Source organism: Nilaparvata lugens, chromosome 12 (assembly GCF_014356525.2).
Source record: "Nilaparvata lugens isolate BPH chromosome 12, ASM1435652v1, whole genome shotgun sequence".
NCBI lineage: Eukaryota > Metazoa > Arthropoda > Insecta > Hemiptera > Delphacidae > Nilaparvata > Nilaparvata lugens.
Window position 1 is genome coordinate 32,642,142 of NC_052515.1, and position 15,053 is coordinate 32,657,194.

At 30.7% G+C, this 15,053-nt stretch overlaps 1 long non-coding RNA gene across 1 annotated transcript; it reads left to right on the top strand.

Annotated features, from left to right (window-relative positions):
- The first annotated feature begins 11,016 nt into the window (after nt 1-11,016).
- On the top strand, nt 11,017-14,732 carry LOC120353898. The gene is made up of 2 exons (XR_005572687.1): nt 11,017-14,525; nt 14,694-14,732. It is a non-coding gene; the product is annotated as an uncharacterized LOC120353898 (long non-coding RNA).
- Nucleotides 14,733-15,053: the final 321 nt, after the last annotated feature.

Genomic DNA, 15,053 nt, shown 5'->3' on the forward strand with positions numbered 1-15,053 from the left:
GACAATTCACCAATCTGCTATATAGGTCTATCTATATTGTACCATTTATATCCATTATTTCTCTGTAAATTCCTTGATAGTCCATTATTTTTCTGTAAATTTCTGTGTATTTTCGGCTCCAAAATTTTCTGAAATACCTCAATTTATTCAATGTGCGGTGATAATTGAGTGTAATAATCTGGTGTTTTAATCCTACTAAATTCAAATTTCTGGTTCATATTCTTGGACGAAATCTGAACTTGAATTTTCAACAGTTAGAACATAACATATTTTGGGAAATGTTATTCATTATCAAATTTCGGGAATAGAATAGTTTTGGGCCAACCTGTTCCTTCCCAATCGAATTAATATTAATTTTTATAACAATTAAATGAATTAAATATGTAATATAAATAAATTCATATGATTTGTATTCTATCCACAGATTAAATAAGATTAGTTTCTCTGTGATATTTATAATACATTTTGTAGCCTAATGTGGATTAGTTTGGAAAGTTTCTTTTCACAGTTTTCTAGAAATTCAATTCAATTTATTTTTTCCTTCTGAATACAATTCAAAGCAGTTACATAGATCTTGAGCAATAAAGTTTATACAATTCAAGAAACGAAATAAATACTTACTAAAACAAACAACAAATATAGAACTATACTAAACAATAAAACTCTGAGCTATCACAATTTTATTCTTGTATAAAATTTTTGTATCAGAATTTTCATTTCCACTATTTTTATCATAAATCCTTTATTTTTCTTTGAAATCATAAGATTATTTGCAGATGCTGTATGTGTTTGATACGGTATTTAATTCGTTTATGTGAACTCATTTTAAATTCTCATCATCTTTCTAGCAGAATTAATAGTTTTCACGGTTCTCAGTCTCACTATTTCACATCCTATTTTTACATAATTTATGGTGGAAATTACTGTTGGTAAAGGTATGGAAAACCCCATGAATATTCTAAAGCTAGGTTTACACCAAAGTTATTAACAAAATGTTAATAACTTAATCCTTATAGATTCTATTAGATTGAACGGAACTTGACAAACCATATATGTTCATCATGTGTATGATAGTTAAGTTCAATCATACAGAAACAATAGCGTACTATACTTACGCTATTGTTTCTCTATGGTTCAGTCTAATAGAATCTATAAGGATCAAGTTATTAACATTTAACTTTGGTGTAAACCCAGCTCAAGTTTGTTTACACATTTTTGGGATGTCATAATCTCATTAAATCTCACGAATAGACGTTCAAGTGAGATAAATATTTGGGAGAGGACAAGGTTACCTTATTTTTTTCTCTCCCTATCATCTTGATGACGTACATATTGTATGAATCAATAAATAAAGCTTTAGTAATGTACCTATGTTTATTAAATTGGACTCCATGTGTTTATTTCTATGAAAGTTTGACAGCAATGACTTCCAATAACCTTGATATTGAAAAACAATCAGGTTTCAACACAATCAGCAGAAATACTAACAATAAATGAATCTTGAAAATCAATACTATACTTGCATAAACGTGCAACTATATCCAACAACAACAAACAATAATTGTTATGTTTGTTCTATTATTAGACTAGTGACTGTATACTATACTTACTACGTTATCTCATAGAGAAAAGATAGTATGCTATCCGTATAGCATGGTTATCCTATCCTATACGATTAATCGAGCAATTTCTGTTTATATGTTAGATATTTGTATATCTGTATGTCATCTCTGCTATTGATGGTTTTATATACTCTCTGCTATACATGGTTTTATAGAGAAAAGATAGTATGCTATCTGTTATAGCATGGTTATCTATCCTAACGATTAACGAGCAATTTCTGTTTATATGTTAGATATTTGTATATCTGTATGTCATCTCTGCTATTGCATGGTTTTATACTCTCTGCTATACATGGTTTTATAGAGAAAAGATAGTATGCTATCTGTTATAGCATGGTTATCCTATCCTATACGATTAATCGAGCAATTTCTGTTTATATGTTTAGATATTTGTATATCTGTATGTCATCTCTGCTATTGCATGGTTTTATACTATAGTATGTAAACACTTCACAATTCAAGCCTTTGTTATTTAGTCTATGGTATTATTCCTTATTTAAAACTAGTCTGCATAAAAGAAAGCGAACATAATTAATATACCTGAAGTGTATGATTTTTCAATGACTGTACTTTAACTAATTTTTATTCCTCAAAATCTATAAATACTGTACTATTTATTATTGATCGTGCTATTGATGCTCTAGTGAGGTCCACGTTGTAATGGAAGTGGAGAAAGATAGGAGAACATCATTGCCGATTCTCTGTCATGTCACAGCCTTCTATAGAGGATAGCTGATACCGTTATACCTCATAAAACATTAATAACTGTTCATTCTTTTAAATCAATTATTATTTGTCAAGAGAATATATTTTTCAATGATTTAATAATGAATTTCCATAATTGAGTTTAAATATTTTGGCAATTCATTATATTTCTACAAAGAACAATCCGGCAATATTGCGGAACTAAAAAAGGATTGAGCTATCTGCTAATTTTAATTATCTATATATATATATATATATATATATATATATATAAAGCGAAATGGCACTCATTCACTGACTGACTGACTCACTCACTCACGCACTCGCAGAACTAAAAATCTACCGGACCAAAAACGTTCAATTTGGTAGGTATGTTCAGTTGGCCCTTCAGAGGAGCACTAGGAAATCTTTTGGCAATATTTCAACTCTAAGGGTGGTTTTTAAGGGTTTAAAGTTCGTCTTTTAGCATGTATATTCTTCTTATTCTCGTAATTATAATTGAAAAATGTCCATACCATATGTTAATCTAGAACTATAATCTAGAGAGAGTACCTCTTCGAAACAGTTGTTAATTGGTAACTAAATTGATAATTTTGTCAGGTTGGCATTAAGTTGAGTTGACTTTGGTTAGGTTGGCACCAAGTTGAAGATTAAAATGCATTTATCCAGGACTCCTAAATACCAATTTATCCAGTTAGCCAAAATTAGCGTTTTCTCAGCTTTTGCGTTTCCACAACCTTTTTCAATAATATTGATGGAAATATATTTTTTTTAAAATCAGTACACAGGTTTAGCTGAGGTGGAAGAGTTTTGTTCGCCAAAGATACGCCGGTATAGTAACAGGTGTTTTTGAGATCAAATTGACATAATACGTTCGAATTCGGTACAGAGTTACCGCTGAGTCTACATACATGCGAGGGAAGCGAGCCCGCTGATCTCATTTTGGGGACATCCTGTCGGGGGTCCAGAATTCGGTAGAGAGGTTCCGCTGAGGTCTACATGCAGGCGAGCAAAGCGAGCCCGCTGATCTCATTTTTTTGACGATCCAGTCGGGTGTCCAGGGGCTAAGGATATGGCGAGCGAAGCGAGCCTGACGGCTAGCTATCCTATATTTCTTTTATTGCAGTTACCTTTTTATTTTTCTTCTTCAAACGTCAAATATATTTTAAATATTTATTTTCTCAAATTCATTCTCTGTCTCCCACTCTGTGATTTATTAATTTTTTCTAACCACAAATATAATAATATTGTAATATTTATCTTCTTAGCCACCCTGGCTAGACGGATATGGCGAGCGAAGAGAGCCTGACGGCTAGTTCATTATATTTCTACATGGTCAAAAAACAATCCGGCAATATTGCGGAACTAAAAAAGGATAGAGCTATCTGCTAATTTTCATGATTAAATTTCACAAGAATAAATCAGAGAAGATTTTTCTGAGAAGATAGCTTATCTGATTATTTGTTCTCATGGCATTTGATCGGTATTAAAACTTATCAGACTTTTGTGCAACCAAGTGTGAGTGTCTTCAAATCCATGAATTTTCCAAGGCTATACTAGTCTCAGTACATTTGAAAATATTGTGTGATAAGTAATAATGGAGAGAATAATATCATAGGGAAACAATAGCATAAGTAGATATCCCATGGTATAGGGCGTTTAAGTCGCAACTTTTACTGTTATCTCAAGCCGATAGTTTCAATGTAACTCTTTTCCCGTGAAGCTGTGTGACACTGGCAGTCTCTCATATTGTGCCGTTCATACACTCTCACCCCAACAAAACAGTAAAAATCTACAATAATCGATAGTAATCGACTTGAGATAACAGTAAAAGTTGCGACATAAACGCCCTATATCATGGGATATCTACTTACACTTTTGTTTCTCTATGATACTAGTCTCAGTACATTTGAAAATATTGTGTGATAAGTAATAATGAAGAGAATAATATTTACTTTCACTGGTTTTACCAGTGATTAATTTCGCACAAAAGGTAACACAAATCCATTAGAACTGTGATACAATAATAATATAATCGTACAATAATAATGTAACGGGTGGCAGTGAAAGTTTGTTGTTTACATTCGAACAATATTCACAACAATTGAGACGGAGAGACGGCCACGTAATGACCTTGAATTAATTCTAAACTTTCAGACATTACTAGAGGAGATGTTTAATTGGTTTGATTCTGTTTGTAAATACGCACACTGCAGTCAAACTGCTATTAATAGCTCTATTGATAAATAATATACATCACGTGCATTATTATGAGTTTGTCAATATCCTACTACTCAAATTTAAAAGAGGAAGGAGAAGAAGAAGAAGGAGAAGAAAAAGAATGATAATTTATTTTGACAATATGCTAGGTACTCAAATTGAAAGAGGATGAATAGGTAAAGCAGGAGAAAATGAAGATGGAGAAGAAGAAGAAGAAGAAGAAGAAGAAGAAGAAGAAGAAGAAGAAGAAGAGAAGAATATAGAAGAAGAAGAAGGACGAAGAAGAGAGGAAGAAGATGGAGAAGAAGAATAAGGATGGAGAAGAGGAAGAAGAAGAAGAGAAGAAGAAGAAGAAGATAAAGAAGAAGAAAATAATGATAAGTTTATTTTGACAATATGCTACTCTAATTGAAGAGGATGAATATGTAAAGCAGGAGAAAATGAAGATGGAGAAGAAGAATAAGGATGGAGAGAAGAAGAAGAAGAAGAAGAAGAAGAAGAGAAGAAGAAGAAGAAGAAGAAGAAGAGAAGAAGAAGAGAAGAAGAAGAAGAAGAGAAGAAGAAGAAGAGAGAAGAAGAAGAAGAAGAAGAAGAAGAAGGAGAAGGAGAAGAAGAAGATTTTAATTTCTAATACAGTATAGATCTAACCCAAATCTATTTCTGATTGTAACAATTCTCTATTAAAATAAATTTATTCATTGCTCATTGTCCGTTATAACTAGTAGTTCTGTGAACAGTAGACCTCTGCAGTATTCTCATCCACAAGTACCTGATTGAAACTATAGACCTGATGGAAATACAGCAATAGACTGGCTTCTCCACACATCTGTTTAATCACTTGTCAGCTGATTTATGATGAATATTCTATAGTCTGATTTTTACAGTAATATTGGCGTATGAAGGAGGCTCCTTTTCCCTTTTATATTATCCTTGAAATGCAAATTTCCAAAAACCTTGTATATACGTCGACGCGCAATTTAAAAAGGAACATACCTGTCAAATTTCATGAAAATCTATTACCGCGTTTCGCCGTAAATGCGCAACATATAAACATTAAGAGAAATGCCAAACCGTCGACTTGAATCTTAGACCTCACTTTGCTTGGCCAATTGATTTAATTTAAACTTTCTTTTTTTATTTAAAAATGATTAGTGTGTGATGAGTTATGTGTTTTGAATTGTAAATTGAAGAATTTTGAAGAGATACATAACCTTACTACATTTGGACTTTTGTATAAATTAAAATTAGAATTTGAACCGTTTTGGGCTTATAAACCTGTGGTACTTTTCTATAAGTTGTGTAATTCTGAATGATTAAATAAATAAATAAAAATAAATTTTGGTGGTTCGTAACCCACCTATAGCTCTAGGCCAACCTGATGTCTCACCATTATCCACTCGGAAGATTGGATCGTATGTGGGCTGCTTCACCATTAGCAAAAAAATCAGTAAATGCTATTAACGACTGGCTCTTCATTTTTCTTTCCTTTTTGAATTTTTATTTTCCTTCTGCATTTTTATTCTCGTTCTTCCTACATCATTTTGAAACCCACACACACACACACACACACCCTAAACCTACACGATTACTGACTGCACACACACATAGATGCAACTCTGTGTAGGCAGTTGTATTTGATTGCATGTATTTTAAATTATGCAGAAAACACGTTCTGTGTGCAATGTGTATAGGACTTATTTAATGAGGCCTCGAGGGGACTATATATGTGTAGATTGGCTGCAACCAGTGTGCATGTTCAGTTTTATAACAGTTTGCCAGTATGAGTTATGGCCGAAAATGCATCATTAACGTTCAGCCCGTCATTATTCACTTTGTTATGCTTCACACGGCAAGTAAACGCTTTACACTCACTGCAGATAATCATTATCCTGTTGGCCTGGGTTGGGTACATGATAGAAAAGAGACAAAAAAGGGACACAAAAATAGGGAAAAAAGGATAAGGAGTGGGAGAGAGAGGAAGGAGGAGAAGAAGAAAGAGGAGGAGGAGGAGGTGGTGAAGAAGAAGAAGAAAAATAAGTTGGAGAAAGGGATGGATTATAATCTTGAACTGCGTGAAATATGTGGGATTGAATTACTGTAGCTTATGGAATAAAAATTACCTGAGACAAACAAAAAATTTAAACAAATAAATACTAGTAGTTCTGTGAACAGTGGACCTCACGCCGTATTCTCATCCACAAGTACCAGATGTCAACTGTTTTAAATGTTAACAAACTCAGTTCACTTTGAATTTGTATTTCATTAGATATAATTCATCCAGTTCCGTGATGATCGTTCTATCTGATGAAAATTATTTTTTTAGAATCAAAAATATGATAATTTCTCCAGCATTATTCAGTTCATTTGTTTATTTTTATTCACCTATTAAATTAGTTTTTCCACATGTGAGAATATTGATACTGATGGGCACGCATAATAATACCATGACTGCAAAACAAAATATTGAAACCAAAGACCTTAAAGCTGCGATTAGACCAAATTTATTTAAAAGATGTTAATAACTCAATCCTTTTAGATTATAATTATTAGATTGAACTAAGTTATGTTGAACACATGATGAACATATGTGTTTGTCAACTTCCGTTCAATCTAATAGAATCTATAAGTATTAAGTTATAACCATTTTGTTAATAACTTTGGTGTAAACCCAGCTTAAAGATGCATACCTCTTTAATGTCTTTGATTTGAACTATAGACCTTATACAAAGACAGTAATAGACTGGCTTCTCCACACAACATCTGTGTAATCACTAGTCAGCTGATTTATGATGAATAATTCTATAGTCTGATTTTTACTCTAATATTGGCGTATGAAGGAGGCTCCTTTTTCCTTTTATATTATCCTTGAAATGCAAAATTTCCAAAAACCTTGTATATACGTCGACGCGCAATTTAAAAAGGAACATACCTGTCAAATTTTATGAAAATCTATTACCGCGTTTCGCCGTAAATGCGCAACATATTAATATATAAACATTTAAACATTAAGAGAAATGCCAAACCGTCGATTTGAATCTTAGACCTCACTTCGCTCGGTCAAAAATGACCTGAGACAAACAAATATCCAAAAATTTAAACATTAAAATATGAGAGACATTTAGAAGTTTTATTTGCTTCACGATGGAATTCATCAGAGCAGGAATGCACCTCTCTGGAATGATCATTGAAGGCCGAATTGTTTCATTAGTTAATTTAATATCTCACCTACTCAGAAATGCTTTCATTATAGAAACACTTGTGCCCCATATACATTATCTAGCACTTCCAACGCTTCATTTACTCATACACTGCTAATCTATTGAATTGCCAAACAAAGAAGACGTTTCAACCTACAACCGACTTACACTTTATTGATTCAAATTCAGTTTGTAGTTTAAAGCTACCTTTGATATGCCTCTAGTTCTGTTGGACTGATTTATTGTTTCATTAGCAGGTAATCTGTGCTCCTTGATGGTCTATAAGGAAACCATACTTTATAAAAATTATCAATTTTTATAATTAAAAACTTGAAAAACTGAAAAATTGACCGACGAAGATTTCAGTCTTGGAGAATTTAAAATAGGCCTCAAACCATCCTTGGTAAATTAAGAATCATATTCAAAATTTCAATTCAATCAGTCCAGTAGTTCAGACGTGATGATGCGTCAGTCCTGAATTTTCTATCCCGTTTGTGTATACGCCAATTCTTTCATTTATTATATTATAGACTAGCCGTCAGGGTCGCTTCGCTCGCCATATCCGTCTAGCCAGGGGGCGGAGCCCCCGACTGGATCGTCCAAAAATAAGATCAGCGGGCTCGCTTCGCTCGCCTGCATTTTTCATTTGAGCATGCTCTATTCCATCAGAAAGTCAAAGTACTGAGAAAACGGAGAAAAGCTGAGAAAAACGTTGATTTTGGGCGTATCTTTGATGAAATATTAAAGTCACCTCATCACAACATTTTTAGACCCTAGCTAAACCTTTGTACCAAATTTGAAAATTTTCTGTCTATTACTTGATGAAATAGCTGAGAAAACGCAAAAAACGCTAATTTTGGGTATATCTTTGGCGTTATTTCAAATTCATTCTAACACAACATTATTACACCCCAGCTGAGCTTCTGTAGTAAATTTGAACATTTTCTGTTCATTTGTTCTCGATAAAGCTGAGAAAGCGCAAAAAACGCAGATTCTGGGCGTATCTTTGGCGTTATTTCAAATTCCTTCTAATACAACATTATTACACCCTAGCTGAGCTTCTGTACTAAATTTGAAAATTTTCTGTTCATTTGTTCTCGATAAAGCTGAGAAAACGCTGGAAAACGTTTTTTTTCAAATCCGTTCTTAGTGCACCTCTAAAGGGTCAACTGAGCATACTTACCAAATTTGAACGTTCTTGGTCCGGTAGATTTTTAGTTCTGCGAGTGAGTGAGTGCCATTTCGCTTTTATATAATTATTATATATATATATAGAATATAGATAGATAAAGCCCTGATTTCCTATGAAGTTCTCCTCTGCTAGACATAATAGTTCTATTAGTTGTCAATTGAGTGTTCATACATTATGAATGTAGAAATTATTGGTAGACACTTCATTTTTATGAACGGTCCCATAAGAACCAATGATATTTTCCTCCTCGCCGGCATAACAGATAATCATTGATTGCTATCATTGAATAGCATTTATTTTCAAAACTATTAATTTGATGCATTTGTCCATTAGCCTTGTAATCATTATAAATGTGTAGTCTTCTAAAAAATCCATCAATATTGTGGATCTGTTTATTATTTGAGAACAAAGCAAAATGTTGTAGTAAATTCAAAAAATGGAGAGTTGCATAGACTTTCAAATTTAAAAGATAGAATATCGAGCATCCAGGAAGAACTCTTCAAATTAATGAATTTAGACAATATCTTGCTTTGTTTCCGTTGAAATTTGAGAGCATAATTGTTGAATATTGAAGTATAGATAAACACAGAGTTCAGGAATAAAATCACTTAATCAGCCTGGACTACTTTTTAATTATTGAAAATCACAATATGAAACATGAAGTAGGCTTTATTTAAAATATTTAATTTTACTCTTCAATGTTTGATTACATTACGAATTGCTTGTTAAATAATCACTTTTGAACAATTAATTACGACATAGCAGTCAGTTATTTTATAAATAAAAGCTATTAGCTTCTACTTACATTAGTGCAGCGCTTTCGGAAACTAATGTGAGTAGAAGCTAATAGCTTTTATTTATAAAATACCTGATTGCTATGTCGTAATTAATTGTTCAAAAGTGAATATTTAATTTTATTCTAAATTTTGAATTAAGCGTACTTCATGTTTCTAGTTTCTATATTGTTAGAATATGACATTCTATACTCTCTGTAGATAAAACCGTAAAGAAAAATCATTATGCTATATTTTTAAAATGTATTAATTCGAGGTTACTTTCTTGTATTTATAAAATGGAATTATAGTACCCTTAAAAAATATATTAAAAAACAATTGTTTTCTTGTTTTTTAATATTTTATTTATTTTTGAAGGGTACTATAATTCTATTTTTATAAATACATTATGCTATCATTTGCTATGCTTCAATTCAATTATCATTATGCTGTAGGCTATCACTTATGTTATATTTTCTCTATGATATAACGTAGGTACTGAATAAAGATATTCTGTCATCTCCAAATTCAGGTACTTGATAATCATATTATTCAAATTATGATTATGCCTGAAGGAAGATCATAATGGATCCAGTATTCAAGAATTTTGTAATTTTTTTGTCATTCCATGGCAAAAAATGTGATTTGAGACAATTTTATTTCACAGAGCCACATCACTCTGAATTATTTTTGAACAGTTTCAATAATTTTGGAAAATACTTTCACTCAAATATTCATCACCAACCAATTATAAATATACTTCGATATCCATCTTTATAATCAGTTGATGGTGAAAGAAACAAAAAGTATCTCACAAAAACAAAACCTTGTAGAATGTAAAAAAGCAAGTTTTTCTTGATCCATTCCGAACTGCGCTGTGTTAACACACATTTTTTTCTATGTATTTAAACACGACATGCAGTCAAATATTCAAGTAAATAATTACAAACTTTCACTTACTGAGTGAAGAGGTTTCGACCGTCTAGCGATCATTTTCAATAGTGACTGTTGTAAATACTTGAATATTTGACTGCATGTCGTGTTAAATACATAAGGTGTAAAAAGCAACACTGAAGCTGGGTTTACACCAAAGGTATAAACAAAATTTTAATAACATAATCCTTATAGATTCTATTAGATTGAACGGAACTTGACAAACACATAATTATGTTCATCATGTGTATGATAAGATATGTTGAATCTATAAGGATTAAGTTATTAACATTTTGTTTATAACTTTGGTGTAAACTTTATTTAAACTAGACTAAGGTTGTAGGTAAAACATATTCAAAACACAATAATTAATGTGATAACATTTTTATTTCATAAGATTTTCTGCAAATTCTCAATTCCAGCAATATTATAACAACAAGCCTTACAAAGTATTATTTACTAGCGATTGCATTTGTCTAGAATTTATCATCTTTTAGTACAATATATTCATCAAACAATTACTGTACATACGATCGAAATCAATCTACAAAATTGTATTTCTCATACACTATAATGCAATCCATTATTATACTTTCCGCATTTCAATCAAACTCTATACAAATTATCAATATTTGAGATCATGAGTAATACATCACAGGTGATAATCGAATTAAAAAAAATTATCAACTAAACAATCTTCATCTATACAAAAAAGAAAACAAAATTATTAATTGTTTTTGATGTATTTGAGAATTTATCAAAGTGTAATCTTAGAATAGAGGCTTGAAAACATAAGAAAAGAGATCGAGCATAACCAGCCATACTATTTCAAATCAAATTGTCTGGAGACAGGAACAACGTAGAATCAGGGAAAAACTCGTAATTTTTGAATAATTTTCTACAACAATTATAGTACAGTTTCAAACAGAAATGCTTTATAGTAATGTACATGATTTTCCTCTAATCAAAAAACTAATAAGAATTACTAAAACAAAATTGATGATTTCCAGAGAAACAAATATAAATCTAGAAACCAATATTTGATTGTACAAGAAAATATTGATTACTTATTTTTTGAAAATGGGAGAACCAAACAATAATAGCATAAGAAACCAATGATTAATGAAAAGAATATAATTGAAAAACTAGTAAAATATATTAATTGTAGATCCAAATTGATTTTGAAACACCCACAAGTACTTTATATTTATTACATTACATATGATGTTCCTATTTAATCTGAGTTCTAAAAAGACAATAATGAATGACAAAAAATAATCTGAATTCTAGAAATTCAGAAAACATATTCAGCTTTCAAAAAACAAAGTCGAATCTTAATTTTTCAGCAAAAACTAAACCAACTTTCAATAATGAGATAAAATGGACTAATTATTATCACCCCAAAGTAAGACACTTTTTAAACCAGTGTTAAAGCTACAAAACTTTAGAAAAAGTTGTCAGAAATTCACCAATTTCAGTGAATTGGTGATTGTTTACTTTTGGGTGAAATGAATAGTTAAAATTAGATTATTTACAAACTGATGATGCATAACAGATATGAATAGTATTTTGGTTTACACAGCGTTGATTGGGTGGTTCGGAACACACCTAAAACCCACAATATAGCTGGGATCTCCCCTTCAATAAAAGCCATACGAATATGTCTGTATTGTACAATATTTTATTTAATGTATTTTATACTCCCGTATAGTCAATAATCAAAATTCTATATTACATATTCTTCAAGTATGACAAAATATGATCTAAATTCTAGAAATTCAGAAAACATTCAGCTTTCAAAAAACATACCACCTTTAAACTAGGTCAAATCTTAATTTTTGTTATTTCTCTATGTTATAATCTGTATCTTTGTTATTTCAATGAAGCCTATGTTCTAAGTCGATGTACTGCGTCTATTTTTGGGGTGAAATTAAGATGGAATTTTACAATAAATTAGATTTCAATGGGGTTGCATAGTGTTAAATTATTTACTTACAGTTTTGAATGAAAATCTCAAATTAATTTTGAAAAAGTGAAGTTCCTACAGTTATCTTAATTGACGGGGAGATCCTTATTGTTTAATTTATTTTAGGTGCGTTCCGAACTGATGAGGGATATTTGAATAAACTGGAAATACTATTCATATCTGTTGGTTATGAAGCATTACTAAACTGAAATTTAGCAAACAAAACATAGTTTGACAGTAGATAGTTTAGTAAAACATACTAAATTAGAAGTACACTAAAATTATATGAGTAATGAAGTTAACTAACGATGGAAGTAATGGAAACAAATCGGCCAGATATGGAAAACAAAATTATCTCGGCCAAACAATCAGAACATAATCTATTTATGCAGAATGTGACTTGATTATGACTTATGAGAGCTCTGCAGTTAATCCTGAATTAATTCGTCTACAATTAATTCAAAAATTAAATCGCCTTTGGTTGTAATGAGATTAAGTGTTGTTAATAAATTAGTATCATTATTCTTTGGGTTATTCCCAGGCCTAAGAGATCAGAAAGTATCATAAAACAATAAAAAAGGCAGTTACTGGAGATCTTGGAAATTATTATAATAAACGCCATCTTTAAGAAATCATCCAGTAGGCCATACTAAGGAAATGTTACTTCATCCAAAAACAGTTACAAAATTACACAAGAATGTAATTGTCAAGCATTATTCATGTATCAGAAACATTTTTTTGTGTTTAACTAAGTATTGTTCTTCATCAAATTCGAATAATATTAAATATAAATTGATTTACTGGTGTTAATTCTGCCAAAGATATAGAAAAATGTTACGGAAGCATATCTCAAAATTTTTGAATTGAGCTGATATTATGTTGGGTAAGTTATTTCTTCTTAGAGATATTATACTCAAGTTATTTTCTCCTTAGAGATATTATACTCAAGTTATTTTCTCCTTAGAGATATAATACTTAAGTTATTTTCTCCTTAGAGATATTATACTTAAGTTATTTTCTCCTTAGAGATATTATACTCAAGTTATTTTCTCCTTAGAGATATTATACTCAAGTTATTTTCTCCTCAGAGATATTATACTTAAGTTATTTTCTCCTTAGAGATATTATACTCAAGTTATTTTCTCCTTAGAGATATTATACTCAAGTTATTTTCTCCTTAGAGATATTATACTTAAGTTATTTTCTCCTTAGAGATATTATACTATGTTTCAGCAACATAACAATAATTGTGGTTATAAGATTGATGCTTCAAAACAAGCGAAAAGTATATAGTATTCTAAACAACACAATACACTTCTAAGCAGAGAAAATCTTGAAAAACAAGCAAATTGCTTCTTGATGTAAAATTTTGATTCAATTCTAACAGAAAACATTCACATTCCATCTGTTCAAAAATACCAAAACAAAATAATCGAAACCAACATGGAGATCAAAGTGAAAAATGTCGATAAATATATTAATATATAAATTTTCATCTTTGTAGTATAGGAGTAGTAGAACTATACAATATATAAACTCAATTTATCTTAAAAACTACAAACACCTATGAAATTTTTCTCTCTTATTTACAATATTGATTTTCGACTAAATACAAATGTATCTACAAATAAATTATTCAGCTATTCTCGTCTGAACAAGAAAACACTTTTGTACACTAGTAATTTAAATTTAAATTTAGGCTTTGAAACGTGAGATCGTAGAGACAATATTAGTATGAATGCTAGACTAAAATTAATGTTATTAGAATTTAGAGGAAGGAGTAATTAGAATGGAGTTTAGAAATTCTAGAATTTTCCATCATACAGTATATATTAATACACCTGAATCAGGGATAAGTTGATAGTAGAGTCCCAATCTCTAAAAATCCAAAAAAGGTACAATCTCTTCAAAAAGCAGGTTTCAAATTAATGTTATTAGAATTTAGAGGAGGGAGTAATTAGAATGGAGTTTAGAAATTCTACAATTTTCCATCATACAGTAAATTTTGATACACCTGAATCAGGGATAAGTTGAGAGTCCCAATCTCTAAAAATCCAAAAAAGGTACAATCTCTTCAAAAAGCAGGTTCCAAAGAAGCATCTTAACGAAGATATTCTCCCTTGAGATGCATTAATTCATTAACTGTTACTGATAAGGGAATGAATAAATTATCTATCCTGAGTGTTGAGCATTATTCTAAATGATACTTCACTTTTTTCAAGATGAATACGAAGTACCAACATGATCCAACTCTTTCCTAACTATTAAGCAAAGTCATAATCAGTTAAGTATGACAGTAGAAATTAATATTTATATCAACAAGTAGAATAAGATACAGGAAAAAGCAAATTTTGAAAATCATTTTAATGGAGGAACTTGTATCACTTCATAGGATTATCATAAGAATAAATCCAGGTTCAAGTTTTTGAATCATACCTTTCTGTA